The following is a 17,505-nucleotide window of genomic DNA, read 5'->3' as shown; positions in this document are numbered from 1 at the left end:
AGCCAGCTGCATGGCCCATGAGAACACGTCTAAAAAGGAGCTCCGCTCTGGGCACAACCAGGCATTGTGACCATCATCCTGAGCCTGCTTTCAAACAAGCCCCCTCCAGAGCTGGACCAGGAGTCCGCATATCAGGCCTGCCATGCCCCTAGGCCCAAAATCACGCCCTCGGGCAGGTTCTCCAGGCGGCCAGACACAGAAGCCAACTCTGGAATCCCTGCTATGGTGGGAACACTGAGACAGAAAACATTTCTCTTCCCTTCATCCAGAAATACATCAAAACCTTGGGAGCCGTGCAAAATCCCCACAGAGGCAGAATCTCCCATGGACCCATCAGGTCACCCCTCCATTCCATGGCAAACCAGGACAAACAACCCAGACAGAATAGCCTGTGCTACCGCCTCCCTGTTGCCCTAATTTCAGATACAGAGGCACTGCCCTCATGGTCTGCAGATCGGGCCTGCCATCACCTCACTCCCAAACATATCCTGAGTTTGTGTTTGCAGAGTTTTGTCCCCAAATCCCTGGCCAAAAGGACCACCCCAAATTCGTTGGCTGCCTTAGAAAAAAGGCGCCTTTGGACACAGGTCAGAAACCTATGTCCAGGCAGACACCCAAGTCCATGGCCCTGAGTCAGAGATGGAACCTGAATTACTCCTAGGACCTCAACGGAACCCTAGCAAAGGTTTTCACTCATCTGCCACCAGAGACAAACTCTGGAATAACTACGTATGTTCCAACACTTGAATCCTGAGCCACAAAACAGAACACCTCCTGTCCCCAGAAGGCAACCTGGCTCTTAGGAGCTGCGTCCAACCCTCAGGGAAGGAGAATCCTGCATGGCACCCTAGTCACCGCCACATTCTAAGGTCTCCCTGGACACAAGCCAGCCTTGTGACCCATCAGAATGAGGATCCCTGTCACCTCAGCAACCTGGGCCCTTTGCCACAGAGACACCAGATCGAAACGGAATTGTTCCTGGGCTGGAAGACTAAGTAGAGCTGAGCTTTATAGGGATCCATGCGGTGACTTCTGCTACGACGATTTCCATATGGGGGACCATTGTGCCATCCAAACGGACTCCACCTGTCCCGCAGAAGGAAAGCTTGCTGTTCAGGGCATCTCACAAGCCCCAGCCTGGGAAACCTCCATGGTCTCATGAGGCCACCCCTCCATTCATTGGGCATCATGGACAAAACTCCAGCGTGAGCGAACATCCGACACTCTCCCTGCCTCTGGTGCTGGGGATGTCCAATTAGACACTGCACATTGTAACTTCCATGTGCTCGGCGATGAACTGAACAGGCTCTTGTTCGTTCACACTTACGTCCTCACCCATCTCGCCCGCTAGCCCTCCAGATTGGGAATTCTGGAGTCACAAAAGGCAGCCTTCTGACTGCCCTCCGGAAAGATGAAGAGTCCTATGGGTCTGCCCAGAATCCCCAGGTGAGGATCAACCTGCACGGCCCTAGACGGAACCCCAATATCCAGGCCGCACTGTGCACTAATGCTCTGTGTTACACAGCCTGAGGCCCGACCTCCAGTCAGCCCCCCAGGTACCGGGTCCCATCTCCATCAGGTGGGACCGGCCAGGGCCTTAGTCTGTCATGTCTACCCAACGTGGGTGTTCAGCCATCTGTGCCCAGATCATAGCTTAAATCACAGCCTAAGGTGGAACCTGAAGCACAATAGATCACTCCTCCTTCCCCATGGCCAGAAAAGCTTGCTGTGGGGATGGAAATCCAACCTTCAGAATGGGAGACAGGTGCATGGCCCATGATACCACGTCCACCCAGGAGCTCTGCCCTGGACACAAATAGGTATTGTGACCATTAAGCTGAGCCTTCTTTCAAACAAGACCCCTCAAAGCTGTACCAGGACCCCACATATCGGGCCTGACATGCCCCTTGGCCCAAATCCTAACCCTTGGTCTGGTTCTCCAAGAGCCTGGACCCAGAAGCCATCTCTGGAATCGCTGCTATGGCGAGTCCCCTGAGACGGAAAACAGTTCTCTTTCCTTCATCCAGAAAGACTACAAAGCCTTGGGAGCTGTGTCAAATCCCCCCAGAGGCAGAATCTCCCATTGACACATGAGGCCACCCCTCCATTCCGTGGCAAACAGAGACAGACAACCCAGAGAGAAAAGCCTGCGCTCTGGCCTCCCAATTGCCCAAATTTGAGATCCTGAGGCAATGCCCTCACGGTCTGCAGTTCTGGCCTGCCATCACCTCGCCCATCACCCTAACCTGAGTTTGTGTTTGCAGACTTTTGTCCCCAGAGCCCTGGCCATAAGCCATCCAGGATGGGGCCTCTGAAGCCACAGCGCAGGACTCTGCCTGCCCACCGAAGGAAACTCTGCCCATCACATTAGCACAAACCCTCCAGATTTGGAGACAACTGCAATGACCCTGAGCCCGCCCCAAATTTGTTGGCCACTCTGGACAGAAATACACAGTCTGACACATGCCAGATCCGACATTCAGGAAGACACCCAGGTCAATGGCCCTGAGTCAGAAGATTTAAACTGACATGCCCCTAGGACCTCAACGGAACCCAAGCTTAGGTTTGCAGGCATCTGTCACCAGAGGCAGGCTCCGGAGTACCTACATATGATCCAACGCTTGTTCCCTGAGCCACAAAGCAGAACACCTTCTGTCTCCAAAAGTCCTAGCTCTTGTGAGCTGCATCCAACCCTCAGGGGAGGAGAATCCTGCATGGTGCCTGAGCCCCCTCCACATTCTAAGCCAGGATTTTGACCCTATAGCATGCGTCTCCCTGTCAACTCAGCCTCCTGGGCACTTTCCCCAGAGCCACCAGATCTAATCTGTCTTGTTCCTGGGCTAAAAGGATAAGCTGAGCTTGGCTTTTCAGAATCTATGCGATGAGCTCTGCTACGATGTCTTTCCATATGGGGGACACTGGATCCATTAAAGTGGATTCACCCTGTCCGACAGAAGGAAAGCTTGATGTTCAGAGCAGCTCAAAAGCTCCAGCCTGGGAAAATCTTCATGGCTTCATGAGGCCACCCCTGAATTCATCTGGCATCATGGACACAAACTCCAGCATGAGCAACGACCCAGTACTCACCCTGACTCAGGTGCTGGAGATCTCGAGTCAGACGCTGTACATTGGAACTGCCATGTGCTCGACACTGAACTGAACCAGTACTTCTGTGTTCAGACTTCCATCCTCACCTGTCTGGCCCGAAAGTCCACCAGATTGGGAATTCTGGAGACAAAACGCATCCTACTGCCCAGCCTTCAGAAAGAAGGAGGGCCATAAGGGTCTGCCGAGAATCCCCATGTGAGTATCAACCTGCACGGCCCTAGTTGGAACCACAATATCCAGGCTGCACTGTGCACTAATTCTCTGTGTGACACAGCCTGAGGCCTGACCTGCAGTCAGTCCCCCAGGTAGCAGGAGCCATCACCTGCAGGTGGGACCCGCCATGGCCCCAGGCTGTCATCTCTACCCAACCTGGGTGTTCAGGCATCTGTTCGCTGACCATAGCTCAAATCACGGCCTCTTGGGAAACTTCAAAAACAAAAGAGCACTCTTTCTACCCCATTGCCAGAAATGTTTGCTGTGGAGATGGGGGTCAAACCCTCCGAGGGGCAGCCAGTTGCATGGCCCTTGAGACCACGCCCAACCAGGAGGTCCACCGTGGGCAAAAATACATGCATTGTGACCATCAGTCTGAGCCTGCTTTCAAGGAAGCCCCTTCAGTAACTGGACCAGGAGCCCGCATCGGTCCTGCCATGCCCATAGGCTCAAATCCTCACCCTCGGTCAGGTTCTCCAGGCACCCATAACCAGAAGTTGTCTCTGGAATCCCTGCTATGGCGGGACCCCTGAGAAGGCAAAAAGCTCTCTTCCCTTCATCCAGAAAGACACCAAAACCTTGGGAGCCGTGCAAAATCCCCACTGAGGCAGAATCTCCCATGGACCAATGAGGTCACCCATCCATTCCATGCAAACCGAGACAAAAACCAGACAGAAAAGCCTGCGCTCCTGCTCCGCATTGCCCTAATTTCAGATCCCGAGGCACTGCCCCCATGGTCTGCAGATCGGGCCTGCTATCACATCGACCATCACCCTAAACCCAGTATGTGTTTGCAGACTTTTGTCCCCAATGCCCTGGCCAACAAGCTGTCCAGAATGGGGCCTCTGGAGCCACAACACAGGACTCTGTCTGCCTACCTGAAGGATTCTCTGCCCGTCACATTTACACAAACCCTCCATTGGGAGACACTTGAAAGGCCCCTGAGCCCACCCAATTTCTGTGGCCACTCTGGACATGGAAGTGCAGTCTGACACATGGGAGACACCTACCTCCAGGCAGACACCCAGGTCAATGGCCCTGAGACAGAAGAAGCGAATTGACATGCCCCTAGGACCTCCACGGAATCCTAGCTGAGGTTTGCAGTCATCTGTTCCCAGAGGAAGTTTCTGGAATACCTACATATGGTCCAACACTTGATCCCTGAGCACAAAACAGAACACCTCCTGTCCCCAGAAGTCTTCCTGGCTCTTGGGAGCTGCGACCAACGCTCAGGGGAGGAGAATCCTGCATGGTGCCTGAGCCCCTGCCACATTCTAAGGTATCCCTGGACAAAAGGCAGCATTGTGACTCATCTGCAGGAGGCTCCCTGTTGACCAGCCTCCTGGGCACTTGCCCCAGAGCCACCAGATCAAAACAGCCTTGTTCCTGGGATGAAGGATAAGCTGAGCTGGGCTTTACAGACATCTATGCGGTGAGCTCTGCTACCATGTCTTTCCATATGGGGGACACTGGAGCCATCAAAATGGACTCCCACTGTCCCGCAGAAGGAAAGTTTGCTGTTCGGAGCATCGGACAAGCCCCAGCCTGGGAAAACCTCCATGGCCTCATGAGGCTACCCCTCCATTCATTGGACATCATGGACACAAATTCCAGCGTGAACAACCATACGACACTGTGCCCTGACTCAGGTGCTGAAGATCTCGAGTCAGATGCTGCACATTGGAACGGTCATGTGCTCGGCACTGAACTGAACCGGCGCTTCTGCATTCATACTTCTGTACTCACCTCCCTGCGCTGCAACCTCTCCAGATTGTTCATTCTGGAGCCACAACACAGTCTTTTGCCCAACTTCCAGAAAGAAGAAGGGCCCTAGGGGACAGCCCAGAATCCCCACGTGAGGATCAACCTGCCTGGAACTAGATGGCACCCCAATAACCTAGGTCACACTGTGCACTAAGGCTCTGTCTGACACAGCCTGAGACCTGACATCCCATCAGCCCCCCAGGTAATGGCCCCATATCCTGCAGGTGGGACCTGCCATGGCCAGAGACCCTCATCTTTACCCAACCTGTGTATTTAAGTGTCTGTGCCCAGAGCATACCTCAAATCCCGGCCTATGGGGGCAACCTCAAGCATAAAACAACACTCCTCCTTCACTGTGACAGGAAAAGTTTGTTGTGGGGATGGGACTCTAAAGCTCAGAGTGGGAGCCATCTGCAAGGCCCATGAGACCATGCCCACCCAGGAGGGCTGCCCTGACACAGAAAGGCATTTTGACCCTCAGCCTGAGCCTGCTTTCAAGCCATCCCCCTCACCAGCTGGAACAGGAGCCTACATATCGGGCCTGAAATGCCCCTAGGCCTAAATTCACACCCTCGGTCGGGTTCTCCAGGACCCCGGACCGGGAAGCCAACTCTGGAATCCCTGCTATGGTGGGAACACAGAGACGGAAAACAGCATTCTTCCCTTCCCCTCAAAAGACAACAAACCTTTGGGAGTCATGCAGAATTCTTACAAGGCCGAATCTCCCATGGCCCCATGAGGTTACCACTACATTCTGTGGCCAACGGAGACACACAACCCAGACAGAAATGCCTGCGCTCCCGCCTCCCCATTGCCCTCATTTCAGATTAAGGGGCAGTGCCCTCACGGTCCACAGATCGGGCTTGCCATCACCAGGCCCAGAACCCTATCCCGAGTTTGTGTTTGCAGGGTTTTGTCCCCAAAGCCCTGGCCGACAGGTCTTCCAGGATGGAGCCTCTGGAGCCACAGCACAATACTCTGCCTATCCACCCGAAGGAAAATCTGCCTGTCACATTGGCATAAACCCTCCAGATTGGGAGACACATGCAATGCCCCTGAGCCCACCCCAAATTCATTGACTGCCTTGGAAAAAGGCGCATTCGGACATATGCCAGACCCTTACTTCCAGGCAGAGACCCAAGTTAATGGCCCTGAGTCAGAAGATGGAAACTGACATACCCCTAGGACCTGAATGTAACCTTCTTTTAGGTTTGCAGGCATCTGCCTCCAAAGGCAAACTCTGGAATACATACGTATGGTCCAACACTTGATCACTAAGCCACAAAACAGAACACCACCTGTCTCCAGAAGGCAACCTGCCTCTTGGGAGCTGTGTCCACTCCTCAGGGGAGGAGAATCCTGCATGGCGCCTGATCCCCCGCCACATTCTAAGTTCTCCCTGGACAGAAGTCAGACTTGTGACCCATCAGATAGAGGCTCCCTGTCACTTCTGCCCCATGGGCATTTTGCCCCAAAGCCTGCAGGTCAATATGGCCTTGTTCCTGGGCTGGAATGGTAAGCAGAGCGGGGCTTTTCCGGCATCCATGCGGTTACTTCTCTACAACGTCTTTCCATATGGGAGACCCTGATGCCATCCAAACGAACTCCCCCTATCCCGCAGAAGGAAAGCTTGCTGTTCAGAGCAGCTCACAAGCCCCAACCTGGAAAGACATCCAAGTCCTCATGAGTCAACCCCTCCACTCGTCAGCCATCATGGACACAAACTCCAGCGTGAACAACCATCTGAACGTGCCCTGACTCAGGTTCTGGAGATCTCGATTCAGACTCTGTACATTGGAAATGCCATGTGCTCGGCACTGAACGGAAATGGCACTTGTGCATTCAGAATTCCATCCTCACCCTCCTGGCCCACCAGCTCTCCAGATTGTTCATTCGGGAGACACAATGCCATCTTCTGCCTGCCTTCCAAAAAGAAGAATGGCCCTAGCGGTCTGCCCAGAATCCCCACGTGAGGATCACACTGCTGGAAACTCAAAGGCAACTGAATGTCCTAGGCTGCCCTGTGCACTAATGCTCTGTCTGATGCAACCTGAGACACGACTTCCCATCAGCCCCCCCACGTATAGGGCCCCATATCCTGCAGGTGGGATGTGCCAAGGCAGAAACTCTCATCTCTACCCTACGTGGGTATTTAGGTGTCTGTGACAAGACCATAGCTCAAATTCTGGCCTATGGAGAAATTCAACCATCAAACAGCAGTCCTATTTCCCCACGACGGGAAAAGGTTGCTGTGGGGATGGGGTCTAACCCTCAGATGGGAGCCAGCTGCATGGCCCATGAGACCACGCCCACCAAGGAGGGTGGCACTGGACACAAACAGGCATTCTGAGCCTCATCCTGAGCCCGCTTTAAACCAGAACCTTCGCTAGCTGGACCAGGAGCCGGCATTTCGGGCGTGACATGCCCCTAGGCCCAAATCCTCACCCTCAGTTGGGTTCTCCAGCAGGCCAGACCCAGAAGCTGACTCTGGAATCCCTGCTATGGCGGGACTCCTGAGATATAAACAAGCACTCTTCCTTTGCCCCCAAAAGACACCAAAGCCTTGGGAGCCAGGCAGAATCCTCACAGAGGCAGAATCACCCATGGCCCCAAGAGGCTAGCACTACATTCCATGGCCATCAAGACACACAACCCAGACAGAAAAGCCAGTGCTCCCACCTCCCCGTCACCCTCATTTCAGATCCCGTGGCATGACCCTTAAGGTCTGCTGATCGGGACAGCCACCTCAATGCCCAGAAATCTATCCCGAGTTTGTGTTTGCAGAATTTTGTAACCAAATACCACACAGACAGGCACTCCACGATGGGGCCTCTGTTACCACAGCACAGGACTCTGCCTGCACACCCGAAGGAAGCTCTGCACATCACATTTGCCCAAACCCTCCCGAAAGAAAGAGGAAACTTGCAATGATCATGAGCCCACCCCAAATTCTTTGGCCACCTTGGAAAAAAGGGGTATTCGGACACATGCCAGATACCTACCTCCAGGCAGACACCCAGGTCGATTTCCTTGAGTCAGAAGATGGAACCTGACATACCTCTAGGGCCTCAATGGAACACTAGCTCAGATTTGACAGCATCTGTCTCCAGAGGCAAACTCGGGAATACCTACATATGGTCTCACACTTGATCGCTGAGCCACAAAACAGAACACTTCGTGTCCCAGAAGGCAACCTGGCTCTTGGGAGCTGCGTCCAACCCTCAGGGGAGGAGAGAATCCTGCATGGCGTCTGAGACCCGCCACATTCTAAGGTCTCCCTGGACACAAGCCAGCAATGTTATCCATCAGAATGAGGTTCCCTGTCACCCCAGCAACCTGGGCACGTTGCACAACAGCCATCATATCGAAAGAGACTTGTTCCTGGACTGGATTGGTAAGTGGAGCTGGGCTTTCCAGGCATCCATGCCGTGACTTCTGCTAAGACGTCTTTCCATACGGGGTACCCTGGTGCCACGCAAACGGACTCCCCATGTCCTGCAGAAGGAAAGCTTGCTGTTCAGAGCAGTTCACAGGCCCCAGCCTGGGAAGACCTCCATGGCTTCATGAAGCCACCCCTCCATTCATCGGCAATCATGGAGACAAAGTATAGCGTGAGCGAACACCTGACACGTGCCCTGACTCAGGTGCTTGAGATCTCGAATCAGACGCTGCACATTGGAAATGCCATGTGCTCGGCATTGAACAGAACTGGCACTTGTGCATTCAGAATTCTGTCCTCACTCTTCTGGCCCACCAGCCTTCCAGAATGTTCATTCAGGAGCCACAACGCAGGCTTCTGCCTGCCGCCCAGAAATAAGAAGGGCCCAAGTGGTCTGCCCACAATCCCCATGTGAGGATCAACCTGCACGGAACTCGACGGCACCCCAAAGCCTAGGCCGCCCTGTGCACTAATACTCTGTCTGACACAGCCTAAGCCCCGACCTACCATCATCCCCCCAGGTAGCAGGCCCCATATCCTGCACGTGGGACGTGCCAAGGCCAGAGACTGTCACCTCTACCCAACCTGGGTTTTCAGGGGTCTGTGCCCAGACCATAGCCCAAATCCCGGGCTATGGTGCAACCTCAAGCATCAAAGAGCACTCTTCCTTCCCTACGACGGGAAAGGCTTGCTGTGGTGATGGGTTTCTAACCTCAGAGAGGGAGCCAGCTGCATTTTCCATGAGACCACGCCCGCACAGGAGGGCTGCCCTGGCCACAAACAGGCATTGTGACCCTCAGCCTGAGCCCGCTTTCAAACCAGCCCCTTGCTAGCTGGACTAGGAGCCCGTATATGGGGCCTGACATGCCATTAAACCCACATCCCCACCCTTGGTCAGGTTCTCCAGGCGCCCGGACCCAGAAGCCGACTCTGGAATCCCTGCTATGGCGGGACCCCTGAGACGTAAACCAGCACTCTTCCCTTCCCCCGGAAGGACACCAAACACTTGGATGACAGGCAGAATCCTCACAGAGGCAGAATATCCCATGGTCCCATGAGGCTGCCGCTACATGCTGTGGCCAACCGAGACACAGAACTCACACAGAAAAGCCTGCACTCCTGCCTCCCCGTGGACTTCATTTCAGATCCTGTGACACTGCCCTCATGGTCCACAGAAGGGCCTGCAATCACCTCGCCCCTAACCCTATCCCGAGTTTGTGTTTGCAGACTTTTGTCCCCAAAGACTGACCGACAGGCACTCCACGACGGGTCCTCTGGTCCCACAGTGCAGGACTCTGCCGTCCTTCCCGAAGGAAGCTCTGCACATCACATTTGCCCAAACCCTCCTGATTGGAGGAAACTTGCAATGCCCATGAGCCCACCCCAAATTCTTTGGCTGCCTTGGAGCAAAGGGGCTTTCGGAGACACATGCCAGATACCTGCCTCCAGGCAGACACCCAGGTCGATTTCCTTGAGTCAGAAGATGGAACCTGACATACCTCTAGGGCCTCAATGGAACACTAGCTTAGTTTTGACGGCATCTGTCTCCAGAGGCAAACTCGGCAATACCTGCATACGGTTGTACACTTGATCGCTGAGCCACAAAACAAAACACCTCGTGTCCCAGAAGGCAACCTGGCTCTTGGGAGCTGCGTCCAACGCTCAGGTGAGGAGAGAATCCTGCATGGCGTCTGAGACCTGTCACATTCTAAGGTCTCCCTGGACACAAGCCAGCATTGTTAGACATCAGAATGAGGCTCCCTGTCACCTCAGCAACCTGGGCACGTTGCACAATGGCCATCATATCGAAACAGACTTGTTCCTGGGCTGGATTGGTAAGCGGAGCTGGGCTTTCCAGGCATCCATGCGGTGACTTCTGCTATGACATCTTTCCATAAGGGGGACCCTGGTGCCATGCAAATGGACTCCCCGTGTCCTCCAGAAGGAAAGCTTGCTGTTTGGAGCAGTTCACAGGCCCCAGCCTGGGAATATCTCCATGACCTCATGAGGCCACCCCTTTGTTCGTTGGCAATCATGGAGACAATGTCCAAGTCCAGCATGAGTGAACACCTGACACGTGCCCTGACTCAGGTGCTCGAGATCTCGAGTCAGATGCTGCGCATTGGAAATGCCATGTGTTCTGCACTGAACAGAACGGGCACTTGTGCGTTCAGAATTCCGTCCTCATCCTCCTGGCCCACGAGCCTACCAGATTGTTCATTCGGGAGCGACAACACAGTCTTCTGCCTGCCCTCCAGAAAGAAGAAGTGCCCTAGGAGTCTGCCCAGAATTCCCACGTGAGGATCAACCTGCACGGACCTCTATGGCACCCTAATTTCCTAGGCCTCCCTGTGCACTAATGCTCTGTCTGACACAGCCTGAGCCTGTTTTCAAACCAGCCCCCTTGCTCGCTGGACCAGCAGCCCACATATTGAGTCTTACATGTACCTAGGCCCACATCCTCACCCTTGGTTGGGTTCTCCAGGTGCCCAGACCCAGAAGCCGACTCTGGAATCCCTGTTCTGGCGGGACCCCTCAGACGGATATCAGCACTCTTCCCTTCCCCCCGAAAGACACCAAACCCTTGGGAGCAGGGCCGAATCCTCAAAAAGGCAGAATCTCCCATGGCCCCATGAGGATACCGCTACATTCCGTGGTCAACCAAGACACAACCCAGACAGAAAAGCCTGTGCTCCTGCCTCCGCGTCGCCCACATTTCAGACCCTGCAGCACTGCCCTACCGGTCTGCAGATCGGGCCTGCCTTCACTTCGCCCAGAACCCTATCTCGAGTTTGTGATTGCAGACTTTTGTCCAAAAAGCCCTGGACGACAGGCTCTCCAGGATGGGGCCTCTGGAGCCACAGAGTAGGACTCTGCCAGTCCACCTGAAGGAAGCTCTGCCCGTCAAATTTGCACAAACCCTCCAGATTGGGAGACACCTGCAATGCCCCTGAGCCCACCCCAAATACATTGACCGAATTGGAATAAAGGCACATTTGGACACAGGCCAGACACCTACCTCCAGGCAGACACCCAGGTCAATGGCCCTGAGGCAGAAGATGGAACCTGACATACCCCTAGGACGTCAACGGAACACTAGCTTAGTTTTGCAGGCATCTATGTCTAGAGGAAAATTCTGGAATACCTATATATGGTCCAACACTTGATCCTGAGCCACAAAACAGAACACCTCCTATTCCCAGAAGGCAACCTGGCCCTTACGGGCTGCGTCCAAACCTCAGGGGAGGAGAACTCTGTATGGCGCCTGAGTCCCTGCCACATTCTAAGGTTTCCCTGGACACAAACCAGCATTGTGACCCTCAGAATGAGGCTCCCTGTCACCTCAGAACCCTGGACCCTTTGCACTAGAGACACCAGATCGAAACGTACTTGTTCCTGGGCTGGAAGTGTAAGTGGACCTGGGCTTTCCAGGCATCCATGTGGTGACTTCTGCTATGACGATTTCCATATGGGGGACACAGCTGCCATCCATACCGCCTCCACCTGTCCCACAGAAGGTAAGCTTGCTATTCAGAGCGGCTCACAAACCCCAGCCTGGCAAGACCTCCATGGCCTCATGAGGCCACCCCTCCATTTGCTGGCCATCATGGACACAAACTCCAGCATGAGCAACCACCTGACACGTGCCCTGACTCAGGTGCAGGAAATCTTGAGTCAGACGCTACACATTGGAAATGGCAGGTGCTCCGCACTGAACAGAACCGGCACTTGTGCCTTCAGAATTCTGTCTTCACCCATCTTGGCTGCAAGCCCTCCAGATTGTTCATTCAGGAGACTCAACGCAGGATTCTGACTGCCCTCCTGAAAGAAGAAGGGCCCTAGGTGTCTTCCCAGAGTCTCCAAGTGAGGATTAACCTGCACGGACCTCAAAGTCACCCCAATATCCTAGGCCGCCCTGTGCACTAATGCTCTGTCTGACACAGCCTGAGTCAAGACCTCCCATCAGCCCCCCAGGTAGCGGGACCCATATCCTGCACGTGGGACGTGCCAAGGGCAGAGACTGTCATCTCTACCCAACCTGGGTATTCATGCGTCTGTGCCCAGACCATAACTCAAATCCCGGCCTAGGGAGGAAACACAAGCATCAATGAGTACTCCTCCTTCCCCATGATGGGAAAAGCTTCCTGTATGGATGGGAGTCTAACCCTCCGAGTGGGAGCCAGCTGCATGGGCCATGAGACCACGCCCACCCAGGAGGGTTACCCTGGCCACAAACAGGCATTTTGACCCTTAGCCTGAGCCCGCTTTCAAACTAGCACCCTCGCTAGCTGGACCATGAACACGCATATTGGGCGTGACATGCTCCTAGGTCCAAATCCTCACCCTCGGTCGGATTCTCCTGGCGTGGCACCCAGAATCCATCCCTGGAATCCCAGCTATGGCGGGAACCCTTAGATGAAAACAGCACTCTTCCCTTCCCCCAAAAGACACCAAAACCTTGGGAGCCGGGCAGAATCCTCACAGAGGCAGAATCTCCCATGGACCCATGAGGCTACTGCTACATTCTGGGGCCAACCTAAAAACACAACCCAGATAGAAAAGCCTGTGCTCCCACCTTCCTTTTGCCCTCATTTCAGATCCCGTGTTACTGCTTTCATGGTCCTCATATCAGGCCTGCTATGACCTCGCCCCTAAATACATACAGATTTTGTGTTTACAGACTTTTGTCCCCTAAGCCCTGGCCGAGAGCGGTTCCATGATAGCATCTCTGGAGCCACAGGCAGGACTCTGCCTGCCAACGCATAGGAAGCTCTGCCCGTCACATTTGCACAAACCCGCCAGATTGGGAGACAACTGCAATGCCCCTGAGCCCACCCCAAATTCGTTGGCCACCTTGGAAAAAAGGCCCATTTGGACCATTGCCAGACACCTACGTCCAGGCAAACACCCAGGTCAATTTTCCTGAGTCAGAAGATGGAACCTGACATGCCACTAAAGCCTCAACGGAACCCTAGCTTAGGTTTGCAGGAATCTGCCTCCAGAGGCAAACTCTTGAATACCTACATATGGCCCAACACTTGACCCCTGAGCCACAAAACAGAACACCATCTGTCCGCAGATGTCAACATGGCTCTTGGGAGCTGTGTCCAACCCTCAGGGGAGGATATCCTGTATGGCGCCTGAGCCCCCACCACATTCTAATGTCTCCCTGGACACAAGCCAGCATTGTGACCCATCAGAATGAGGCTCCCTGTCACCTCAGCCCCCAGTCACTTTGCCCCAGTGCCACAAGATCCAAACGGTCTGGTTCCTGCGCCTGAAGGCAAAGCGGACCTGGGCTTTCAAGGCATCCACACGGTGACTTCTATTATGACTTCTTTCCATATGGGTGACCCTGTCCTGCAAAAGGAAAGCCTGCTCTTCGGAGCATCTCACAAGCCCCAGCCTGGGAAGATCTCCTTGGCCTCATGAGGCCATCCCTCCATTTGTCGGCCATCATGGACACAAACTCCAGAATGAGTGACCATCTGACACATGCCCTGACTCAGGTGCTGGAATCTCGAGTCAGATGCTGCACATTGAAAATGCCATGTGCTCGGCACTGAACGGAACTGGCACTTGTGCCTTCAGAATTAAGTCTACTGCCTCCTGGCCCGCCAGTCCTCCAGATTGTTCATTTGGTAGCCATAACGCAGTCTTCTGCCTGGCCCCCAGAAAAAAAGAAGGGCCCTAGGGGACTGTCCAGAATCCCCACGTGAGGATCAACCTGCACGGACCTTGTCAGCCCCCCAAAGTCCTAGGCCGCCCTGTGCACTAATGCTCTCTTTGACACAGCTTGAGCCCTGACCTCCTAACAGCCCCCTAGTAGCGGGCCAAATATCCTGCAGGTGGTATGTGCCAAGGCCAGAGAAGTCATCTCTACCCCACATGGGTATGCAGGAGTCTGTGTCCAGACCATAGCTCAAATCCCGGCCTATGGGGGAACCACAAGCATCAATGAGTACTCCTCCTTCCCCACGATGGGAAAAGCTTCCTGTATGGATGGGAGCCTAACCTCAGATTGGGAGCCAGCTACATGGCCCATGAGACCACACCCACCCAGGAGGGTTGCCCTGGCCACAAACAGGCATTGTGACCCTTAGCCTGAGCCCCCTTTAAATAGCACCCTCGCTAGCTGGACCATGAGCCCGCATATCGGGTGTGACAAGCCCCTTGGCCCAAATCCTCACCCTCGGTCAAGTTCTCCGGGCACCCGGATCTAGAAGCTGACTCTGGTATTCCTGCTATGGCGGGACCCCTGAGATGGAAAACTGAACTCTTCCCTTCCCCCTGAAAGACACCAACCCATTGGGAGCTGGGCAGAATCCTCACAGAGGCAGAATCTCTCATGGCCACATGAGGCCACCACTCGATTCCATGGCCAGTCGAGACACACAACCCAGGCAGAAAAGCCTGCAATCCCGATTCCCCATCGCCCTAATATCGGATCCCGAGGCACTGCCCTCAAGGTCTGCAAATCAGGCCCACCATCACCTCGCTCCTCACTCCAACCCAAGTTTGTGTTTGCAGACTTTTGTCCCTGAGCCCAGGCCGACAGGCCCTGCAGGATGGGGCATCTGGAGCCTTTGCGCAGGACTATGCCTTGCCTCCTGTAGGAAGCTCTGCCAGTCACAGTTGCACAAACTCTCCAAATTGGGAGACACTTGCAAGGCCCCTGAGCCCACCCAATTTCGATTGCTGCTCTAGACAGAAATACACAGTCTGACACATGCAGACACCTATGTCCAGGCAGACACCCAGGACAATGGCCCTGAATCAGAAGATGGAAACTGACATGCCCCTAGGACTTCAATGGAACACTAGCTTAGGTTTTCAGGCATCTGTCCCCAGAGGCAGGTTCTGGAATACCTCATATGGTCCAATGCTTGGTCCCTGAGCCACAAAACAGAACAAATGCTGTCCCCAGAAGGCAACTTCGCTTTTGGGAGCTGCATCCAGTCCTCACTGTAAGGGAATCCTGCATGACACCTGAGCCCCCACCATATTCTAAGGTCTCCCTGGACACAATCCAGCATGGTGACTGATCAACACGAGGCTCCCTGTGAACTCAGCACCCTGGGCACTTGCCCCAGAGCCACCAGATCAAAACTGCCTTGTTCCTGGACTGAAAGTATAAGCCGAACTGGGCTTTCCAGACATTTATGCAGTGAGCTCTGCTACCATGTCTTTCCATATGTGGGACCATGGAGCCATCAATATGAACTGCCAGTCCCGCAGAAGGCAAGTTTGCTGTTCGGAGCAGCTCACAAGCCCCAGACTGGGAAAACCATCATGGCCTCATGAGGCCACCCCTCCATTCATTGGGAATCATGGTCATAACTCCAGCATGAGCGAACATCCGACACTCTCCCTGATTCAGGTGCTGGGATCTCCAATTAGACGCTGCACATTGTAACTGCCATGTGCTCGGCGATGAACTGTACAAGCACATGTGCGTTCAGACTTACCTCCTCATCCATCTCGCCCGCTAGCCCTCCAAATTGGGAATTCTGGAGCCACAAAATGCAGACTTCTGACTGCCCTCTGGAAAGATGAAGGGTCCTATGGTTCTGCCCAGAATCCGCAGATGAGGATCAACCTGCAAGTCCCTAGATGGAACCCCAATATCCAGGCCACACTGTGCACTAATGCTCTGTTTGACACAGCCTGAGCCCCGACCTCCAGTCAGCCAACCAGCTAACAGGCACCATCTCCTGCAAGTGGGATGGGCTATGCCCCCAGGCTGTCATCTCTACATAGCCTGGGTATTCAGGCATCTGGACCCAGACGATAACTCAAATCCTGAACTATGGGGGAACCTCAAGCCCAAAAGATCACTCCTCCTTCCCCACGGCCAGAAAAGCTTGTGTGGGTAAAGGGGTCAAACCCTCAGAGTGGGAGCTAGCTGCATAGCCCATGACACCAGGCCCACCCAGGAGGTCCGCCCCGGCACAAACAGGCATTGTGACCATCATCCTGAGCCTACTTTCAAACAAGACCTCTCACTAGCTGGACCAGGTGCACGCATATAGGGCCTGCCATGCCCCTAGGCCCAATTCCTCACACTAGGTCAGGTTCTCCAGGTGCCCAGACCCAGAAGCCGACTCTGGAATCCCTTCTATGGTGGGACCCCTGAGATGGAAAACAGCACTCTTCCCGTTATCCTGAAAGACTCAAAACCTTGGGATGCATGCAAATTCTGCACAGAGGGAGAACCTCCAATGGACCCTTGAGGCCAACCCTCCATTCCATGGCTAACCCAGGCACACAACCCAGACAGAAAAGCCTGAACTCCGTCCTCCCAGTCGCCCTAATTTCCGATCCCGAGGCACTGCCGTTATGGTCTGTAGATTGGGCCTGCCATCATCTGCCATCTCCCTCTCCCTATCCCGAGTTTGTATTTGCAGAGTTTTGTCCCCAAAGACCTGGGCGACAGGCCCTCCACGATTGGGCCTTGGGAGCCATGACACAGGACTCTGCCTGCCCTCCTGAAGGAAACTCTGCCGGTCACATTTGCACAAACCCTCCAGAATGAGAGACACCTGCAAGGACCCTGAGCTCACCCAATTTTGTTGGCCGCTCTGGACAGAAATGCACAGTCTGACACATGCCAGACACCTGCTTCCAGGCAGACACCCAGCACAATGGCCCTGAGTCAGAAGATTTAAACTGACATACCCCTAGGACCTCACCAGAACCCTAACTGAAATTTGTAGGCATATGTCCCCAGAGGCTGGTTCTGGAATATCTACGTATGGTTCCACATTTGGTCCCTGAGCCAGAAAACAGAAAACCTCCTGTCCTTAGAAGTTCTCCTGGCTCCTGGGAGCTGCGTCCTTCCCTCACGGGAGGAGAATCCTGCAAGGTTCCTGAGCCCTCAGCACATTCTAAGGTCTCCCTGGGCAAAAACCATACATTGTGACCCATCAACATGAGGGTCCCTGTCAACTCAGCCCCCTGGGCACTTGGCCCAGAGCCAC

The sequence above is a fragment of the Meles meles genome, unplaced genomic scaffold, assembly GCF_922984935.1.
Source record: "Meles meles unplaced genomic scaffold, mMelMel3.1 paternal haplotype, whole genome shotgun sequence".
NCBI lineage: Eukaryota > Metazoa > Chordata > Mammalia > Carnivora > Mustelidae > Meles > Meles meles.
The sequence above is the reverse complement of the archived record's forward strand: the minus strand, read 5'-3'. Positions refer to the sequence as shown.